Source organism: Myotis davidii, unplaced genomic scaffold (assembly GCF_000327345.1).
Source record: "Myotis davidii unplaced genomic scaffold, ASM32734v1 scaffold370, whole genome shotgun sequence".
NCBI classification, from domain to species: domain Eukaryota; kingdom Metazoa; phylum Chordata; class Mammalia; order Chiroptera; family Vespertilionidae; genus Myotis; species Myotis davidii.
Window position 1 is genome coordinate 8056888 of NW_006288615.1, and position 8513 is coordinate 8065400.

Below are 8513 nucleotides of genomic sequence, written 5' to 3' on the forward strand. Positions count from 1 at the left end.
AAAGATGGGGGGGGGGGTAACCATGCATAACCTTTAGAAATAAAAATGTAATCATTTAATTTTAAAACTTAGCAGACATGTTAATCAGTAAATTAAATGGCACTGGACAGAGAATTAATGAACTGGAATATATGTCAGAAAAAATTACCTAGAATTCTGGTCCCAGAGAGACAAAATGATGAGAACATAAAACTAAGGTTAAGATTCATGCCACATGAAAGAATTCACTAATTTAACACAGCAGGAACTTAAACACACTCTCAGTAACTGACAGATCAGCCATACAGCTAAGGGTGTGGAAGATTTGAACAACATAGTAATCATGAACCAGTATGTGCTCTCTTGTTCTCAAAAATTAGAAATATATTGTAAAATGGACATTTACAATATTTTACCATGTAGTAAGCCACAAAGCACTCCTATTAAGTTTCAATGACTGGATCAAATGTATCATGTACTTGAACACAATTCAATTAAAAATCAATGAAAAATCAGTAAAAACCCAAATGTTTAGAAATTTAAAATACACATCTAATACACAACAGGAGAAATCATTCTGGAGCTAGAAGTAGGCTTCGTGGTGGATAATAATAATAACACGACTGGCCACACCTCTGGCAGCCACTCCAAGCAATTAGCAAACTGGACAAACATATGAAAACAACAGTTTCCAGACCCTGTACAACAGGCAGATTAGGACTGTGATCACTGAGAGAAGGGAACCTTATGAAGTGCGCCTACAACCCCTCAAACCTCGCAGTGGCTTTATGAGTTGGGGAGATGGAGGTCAGAGTTTGGGCAGTGTGCAGAGCGGCTACAGCGTTTGGACAGGTTCAAGCCAGGGACTGATGAGAGGGCACGGTTCTCTCATGGCAAAGCCACGGCAAGTCCCAGCACAGTTATACCCAAAGGCTATAGTTGTAAGCTTGACCTTATGGTCCGAACCTGTGGTCCCACCTGGCTGAGTGATATGGGCTGCGGGAGATGCAGCAAGTAAACAGAGCTTGATCGGGTGTATGTAATTGAGTAGATTTGAAACCCAAGAACGTTGTAACCACGCCCTTACTTTGCCTCGCGGAATGTGGCTATAAAATAAAGACAGCTTGCAGGCCGTGACACTGTCTCTCCATCAGAGAAGCAATGTCCACCTAGACGCAGCTTTATTCTCTTGCCTGTCTTTTCTAATCCTTCACCGCCCCCTCTCAGGGTCACCCATGGCCGTGCCGGCTCGGCACAGGGCAGGTCCAGGCAGCTGGAGTTGTGGAAAGAGCTGCTCAGTACTGGAGCTCCAGAAATGGGCACATGGTTCTGGAGAGTGCTAGTCCATGCCCATGTGGTCCAGGCAAAGAAGAATACATAACCCCAGAGCTCACACTGAGCTTCTGCCAACCAGAATAGAGAGTTTTCTTGATCCCTCCACCCTAGACATTCAGTCGACAACCCAAAGAACTCATCCTTTGGGGTTAACCACCCCTGGAGTGATGTCTACTCTAGAGTAACCCTAGAAAAGCTTAAAATCAGGTTTGAAAGTATCAGATTAGTCCCCAAGCAATTTATCTGCTTGAAAAAACAAAGCCAACATATTTTATAGGAAGAAAGCATAATTCAGATGTTCCATAATAGTGGTTCTCAACCTTCTGGCCCTTTAAATACCGTTCCTCATGTTGTGACCCAACCATAAAATTATTTTCGTTGCTACTTCATAACTGTAATTTTGCTACTGTTATGAATCGTAATGTAAATATCTGATATGCAGGATGGTCTTAGGCGACCCCTGTGAAAGGATCGTTCGACCGCCAAAGGGGTCGTGACCCACAGGTTGAGAACCTCTGTTCCATAATATAGAAATGTCTAGAATCAGGTGACCTATAACTAGGAGAAAAAAATGAGTCAGTAGGAACCTGCATTTTTCTATAACCATTAAAGAAATTGATTCAACATTTTAAAAATATATCCATCAAGTAAAACAGCAGACTCAGACATTTTTTATAGGAAAGTTCTACCATACATTGAAAAACAAACAAACAGGTAATCTTACGCAAACTCTTTAAGAGAACAAGAAAAAGAAGGAGACAGAGGGAGAAAGATTATATCCCCAACTCATTCACTGAAGCTAATATGACCTTGGTAGCAAATTAGACAAAGAAAAGTTGAGAAGTGACCAATTTCACTGATGAACATAGATACACAGATAAAAAAAAAGTCCAAAATATTAGCAGGAAAGTCAGGTAGGAAATAAAAAGGATAATGCAGCAGGCTTATTCCAAGAGTATCACTATGGTAACATAACATATGGCTGAGTGTTAGTATAGCTATTTAATGTAATTCACCACATATCACATTAAGGGGAAAATTCAAATGAGGTTCCCAATAGGTACTGAAGAAGCACTCAATTTTCCCAACTCATTTATGATAAAACTGAGCAACATGAGAATAAAACTTCTTTAATCTTATAAGAGACATTACTAAAAAACCTACCCAAACATCACACTTAATGGTGAAATATTAGGAACATTTCCTTTAAATTCAAGTTTAAAATGTCTGCTGTCACCACTTCTATTTAACATTGTAGCAGTGGTACTAGCCAGAGTGATAAGGCAAGAAAAAGAAATAACAATGACAAAATATGGGTTGGAAAGGAAGAAGCCAAATTGTTATTATTTGCAGACTATTTACTTATCTGCCCAGAAATCAAGAGCATCCACAAACAAATATTTTCATTAGTGGGAAGGTTCAACAAAGTTGCTAGAAACCAACCATGTTGGTATACACTAGAGACAAAGAGTTAAAAAAAATTAAGTACCATTTAAAAAATAACCAAACGTATAAAGTACCTTTATAGGAATAAATGTCACAAAAGATGCATATAACTTTTATGAAAACTTTAAACTTTACAAAAAACAATATACAAAATCTAAATAAAGAATTATAACCTGTTCGTGGAGGAAAAAATATTTCAATATCTTATTTTTCACCCAAATGAATCCAAAATTTCAACCTAATTTCAAATGAAATTTCCATCACGTTATTTATGAAACTTGACAATTTGCCTCTAAAAATGTATATGGAAGAGTAAGATGCTAAGAACACCAATAACAAATTTAAAGAAATACAAGAGGATAGAAGGCAACATGCCCTACTGATATCGTCTTAATATAAAGCTATAGTAATTAAGATAGGTGGTTGGAACAAGGCGGGGAATCACCAAAGTCACAGAAGGGACATCAGAAATGCCCACATAGACACAGCCCTTCTGCAACCTGACAAATGTGACTTTACAGGGCAGCAGGACGAGGAAGACCTATTAATCCAGTGATGCTGAGACAACTGGTGTTATGAACTGAATGTCTGTGTCCCCACAAATTCATATTTTAACCGCCCCCCACCAGAGACTAGACATCCCCCCGTGGTCTGGTCACACAGTGGCTGTCCAGGTGTGAAAGTGAAGGGCGTGGAGTCATTTGTGGATCCTTAGAATCTCGAAATCATGGTTCAGACAGATGCAGACAAGCCATCCAATGAGCTACAGCCCACAAGGTATCAGATTCACAAATAATTCTACCAACTGAGAACCCAGGGGCAGAAAATGGAATTCTGAGAGCACTGGATACCAAAGTCAGGCACTGATGAACCTCTAGGCTGGCGTCTAAGACCTGGATGCTGCCAGGACATCCATGTGGCCCTCCCTTAAGTCAGTAATGGACAGAACCTTCCCTGGTCTGAAAGGTGGGGTAATGCCAGACCCTGCTCCCTGGGAGCGTCAGAGATGCCTGTGGGTGTGAGCACTGCAGGTGCAGAGGAAATGCTTTATTTCTAGGTTGATGGTGGGCACATGTCTAAACATTTGTTAACATATCCTGTATTTTTTTTAAAGACTTAACTTCTTTTGAGATGTCTTGTCATGAAGGGGAGCAAGAACTCAGACTGATGTGGCAGGAGTCCAGAGCCCACCCTTGTTGCCTGCAGCAGAGCCAGGACGGGGCTGCAGAGGGGTGTGAAGGTGCGGGACTGGGGTGACTGCATCAGACACACCACATGCTGGAGGGCAGGAGGAAGGGCAAGCTCCCCCCAACATTGCCAGGAGGGGTGAGAACTTTGAGAAGAGATGAGAAAGCTCTTTTAGGGACCCTTTGGGGGAAGCTGCTGGCTGCTGATGAGGAGGGGGTCACGTGCGAGGAGCGATGACTAGGTGGTCACAGACTCAAGGCTGGGCAAGGAGGTGCAGGCTGAAAAGGACACCTTGGGTGCAGTGTGCCCCAGAACAGCCTCACCCATCCCCCTGCCCCGCCTCACAGGGGCAGAGGCTGCCGATGTCCAGGCAAACAGCTGAAGGTTCCTCTCTACAGAAATGGAAGAGCACATCTGGAAAGAGGGAAGTCTTTAGCGTGCATGCTGGTACGGGGGGACAGCTGGGCAGCCAGCTCCCACCGCTCCACCTAAACCAAGGCCTGCCAATGCACACCCCGCTGAGCTCCCATCAGAACCCCACTCACATCACGGGACACCAGCCTGACGCACCTCCCTCACCGAATGGACCAACAAGGCTTTCACGTGTGCAAGCAGGGCACAGAGCTGCAAAGTAAAGGACTGAATCACCAGCAGAAAACAAGCCCAAGGGAAAACAAGGAACGAACCCCAAACCTCTGAATGTACTCAGAATGTTTCAAGGAGACACTACACTTTCAAAACAAGAAGAGGGTGCCATGAAATGGGAAGGTTCAAGACAAGGAAGACACAGCTCTCAGAGACAAAACGCGAATGCTGAACACAAAGTTCCAAAAGAGAACTCAAAAATAAAGGCAAAAATTGTCCAGAGCATAGAACAAAAACAAGGAGACAGAATATGTGAGGGGAAAGGCAAGGACACAGAAGACCAATGCAGGCTTTCAGGGAAGACAACAGAGAAAATGAGCAGGGAGGAGCAGGTGGGCAGATGGAAGAAGAGAGCCAGTCAGTGGAAAGGGCTGGACAAGCACCAGCACACGTGGACCCACCCAGGAGACAGCCCCTCAGGGAGAAGGGAGCCTGAGAGATTCCAGAGAGGAAATAGGAATTACTGAAAACGACTTCTCAGAAGCAAGGGATGCGGCCAGCATTGTCAGGGAAATGATTTACCAGAAACAAGGGCCATCCAACAAACCATCCATCCAGATTAGGGCAAAGCAAAGACACTCTTACTCAGCCAAGGACTTGTCACCCATTCCAGGAAGTCACACAAGGATGTGCTCCAGCAAAACAGGACAGGAAACCAAGAAAGAAGCAGCGCTGGGGGCTGAGACACAGACTCCAACTCAGGGATGGAGATGGCTTCCAGGGGTGTGGGCACCAGAAAGAGTTACTGAGAGCTGGGGAAAGGTGAGGACAGAAGAAATGCATACAATATAAGAAAAAGACAGCTCACATCTAAGAAAAGACACCACCAAGAATGTCCTGTGTGACTGTAAAGCCGGAGCAAAGGGGATAGATATGGCGCTAAGATTTCTCCTCTGGTCTGGGCCTGGCCTACTGCACTCTGCAGCTGTCGCCTCCCAGGCACCAGGGACCACAGCCATGGTGTGGCCTTGGCCCCAGAAGCAGGTAGAGAATGACAGCAGGCAGCTGAGTGACCCCTTGCCTCAGCCCCATGATAGCTCTACAGAAGCCTGGGCCCACTGCCCCATGGCCTTGGGCATTAATGGTCAAGACCCGCCCCTTGCCACCCTGAGATGATGATGGAGAAAGAAACTGAGAGCCAGGAAGTGGGACCCAGGACTCCTGAAACCCCTCTAGGCCACTCCTGGGCATCACTGCCTCCCTCTGAGGAAAGCCAGAGGCTGGCTCAAGGAAAAGGGGGTCTGCATGGAGTGGGGCCTGCAAGAGCAGCTGGGGCCATTCCACTGGAAACCAAGAGCTGCATTTCAGGAGACCTAGAGGAAGGGAGGCAGCTGCCTCAGGAACCAGCAGGCCCTGAGTGGGGACACAAAGAGGACCCCACCCCTAACAGAGTGGCAGCTGCTCGCCCTGGGCCCTCAGGAAATGGACCACTTGGGTTAAAAAGCTACCGGCTCAATCTGGAAACAGCACTTACTGAGTGCCTGCTGTTCCGGAGACTGTGCGGGGCCAGGAGGAGGGAGAGTGCGCTAGGGCAGGGCGGGTAGGAGGGGAAGAGAGAGGGGGACAGAAAGCTCTGGAAGTCACAGGGAGCTGGGGAGAGTCCCAGGACCCCCTGGCAAGGCACAGCCATCTCAGGATCCTCAGTCTCCAAGTCTGGGACACCACCTGCCTCGTGGAGTCTTGGGGGCAACAACAAGGGACTCACACGACGTGTACACTAGAATCTGCACCCAATAAATGTCCATGCCTTTCCTACAGAGGGGATAGGCTGACATCCTGAGGTGCTCACAGAGGGCTTCAAGGTGGTGGCAGCCTTTGAGGGGCTCTAAGAACCTCACATGGACATAGCTGGCTGCAAACTCTGTGTATGGGAATGAGTGTGTGAACCTATTTGGGTGTCAGTGTGTAGTGAGGTGAGTGTGCATGTATGTGTGTGTATGTGTACGGGGTGGCTGCTCCAGTCCAAGGGCCATGAGGGGAAGGGGAAGGAGTAAGAACAGGGAACCTGGACAGATGGGGTCCAGACTTGTTCTCCTTAGACGCCCCTCTAAGGGCTAAAATCTGACCAGGTGGACAGGGGATGGGGGGTGGGGTGCTTCCCCACCCCAGGGAGCTGGGGATTAGAGGATTAAATCCAGGGTGAGAAGCCTTTAGAGAGGGGGGAGCCCAGCCACCCAGGCAGAGTATCTGGATCAGGGTGGTACTCAGGGCACAAGGGGTTCAGCTTCAGCTTCGAAGGCTAAGCCAGGGTAACTTGGGAGAAAGCAGGTGTGAGGTGGTGTTGTGGGTGAGGGCACTGAGGCACCCAGGAGGGGCTGAGAGGAACAGGGAGGGGTCAGGAGGCTCAGCCTCAGCTGACAGCTGACCTTGACTGTGCCCTCCACCCTTCCAAAGACCCCAATACAATGACTACTTCATTGGTCCTGATGGCACTGGGCTGGGGGCTATGGGGTTGCCTGGGGTCATCCACTACCTCTCAGCCCAGCCGGCAGCCAGGATCAGGAGTTAAACACGACCTGGTCATGTCAGCAATCAAACAGCAAACCTGCTAGTTCAGGTGGGGCAGTGGGGCACAGGCCTCACCAGGCCCTCTACCCCAGCCCTGGGCATGCCTGGCGGGGGGGGGGGACCAGGTGGGCAGAGGCAGTCAGCTAAGGGAACAAACAGACTGAAGACGTCACTGGCCCACCAGCCTGGCTGTGCCCTTGGACACCCCAAAGCCGACAGGTTTGGAGCAGGGTACAGTCCAGCCCCAAAAGAGCTCTGAGATGCTCCTGGGCATGAGAGGGACCGTGGAGATGACACACTGGGTTCCCTGGGGTGGTGAGCCCTGTCCTGGGCCTAAGAACACTAAATGGGCTGGGCAGGAGGACAACCTGGGGGTCATCAGCTACTAAGTGACCCTTGACCAGCCACTCTCCACCACAGGCCCTCCTGGCTCTTAGAAGTGCAGGGTCATCTGGACATGTGCCCTAGTCAGTCAACCCTAAAGGCCAGGGCATGGTTCTAGTGCTGCTAGCCTCTCCACAGCCCTCCATGTCCCCATCCTGTGGTACCAGGACCCCTTCAAAACATTCCCTGCCCTGCAACACCCAGCTCGCTTCCTTGGCTGGCCCAAGCAAGCTGAGTGGCCTAGGAAGGTTCTCCCCATCCCCCCAGGCTCCCACCTCCACCTCCACCTCCACTCATGGGAAGATTTCCCTGCTCTGCTTCCAGAGGACACGGTCAGCCCTGGGGCAGCAGCGGTGACACCAGGGAGGACGGGAAGGGGCAAGGCTGGCTGTCTAGAACCCCTCACCCAGTGGGTCTGGGTATGAACCCCAGCTTCACCAGCTCGGGGTTTGGAGCAGAACCTGTGTCCACCTGGCTGTGGCTGGTGAAGCAGGAGGACCCAAGGGACAGTCTGTGGGGTACTGGAGGGAGGGGGGCCCGGCAGGGAGGCATGCAGCAGGCAGGCCTGTCCCTACAGGGGCCCTCACTGACAGCTTTGGGGTTAGGGGGCCCTGACTCCACACCTGATCCCAGCCTCACTGCCCTGTGGACCACACCCCACCGAGGACATTCTGCCCATCTTCAGATGCCCACCCTGCACTGCAAGCACTGCACCCCACTGCAGGCGCCCCTCCTGCTCCAGACCTGATTACCCTCATCCCACAGCCACACCTGCAAAATGGCCGCCGCAGGTACAGCCCCAACCCCCACACTGGACCCCACCGTTTCCCTTCAAACTCGAAGCTACCTTCTCAGACGGAGAGGCGGAGAGATGAATGGGCAAGGTGGGCTGGCAGAGCCCCTTCGCCAGCTGAGAGCAGGGTAGAGAGAGCAGGGCCGATGTGACTTGCTGTGACTCAGGAACGGGTGCCTGAGTCCCCAGGGCTAGGATGGAGCCAGTGCACCCCCCGCCCCCCGCCTCTCCGAAG

The 8513-nt window shown here is 49.5% G+C and overlaps 1 protein-coding gene across 5 annotated transcripts in view; it reads right to left on the bottom strand.

The window, feature by feature from the left end:
* The window catches only part of KIF1A (kinesin family member 1A), a 74525-nt gene that overhangs the window by 64032 nt on the left and 1980 nt on the right, over positions 1 to 8513 (bottom strand). Inside the window, exon 1 of one of the 5 annotated variants that reach the window (XM_015561936.1) lies at positions 8333 to 8353. The exons of the other annotated variants lie outside the window; for them this stretch is intronic. The gene's annotated coding sequence lies outside the window, so the exon portion shown is untranslated. Of the gene's footprint in view, positions 1 to 8332; positions 8354 to 8513 lie in introns of those variants that run through there. 5 annotated transcript variants of the gene reach the window in all.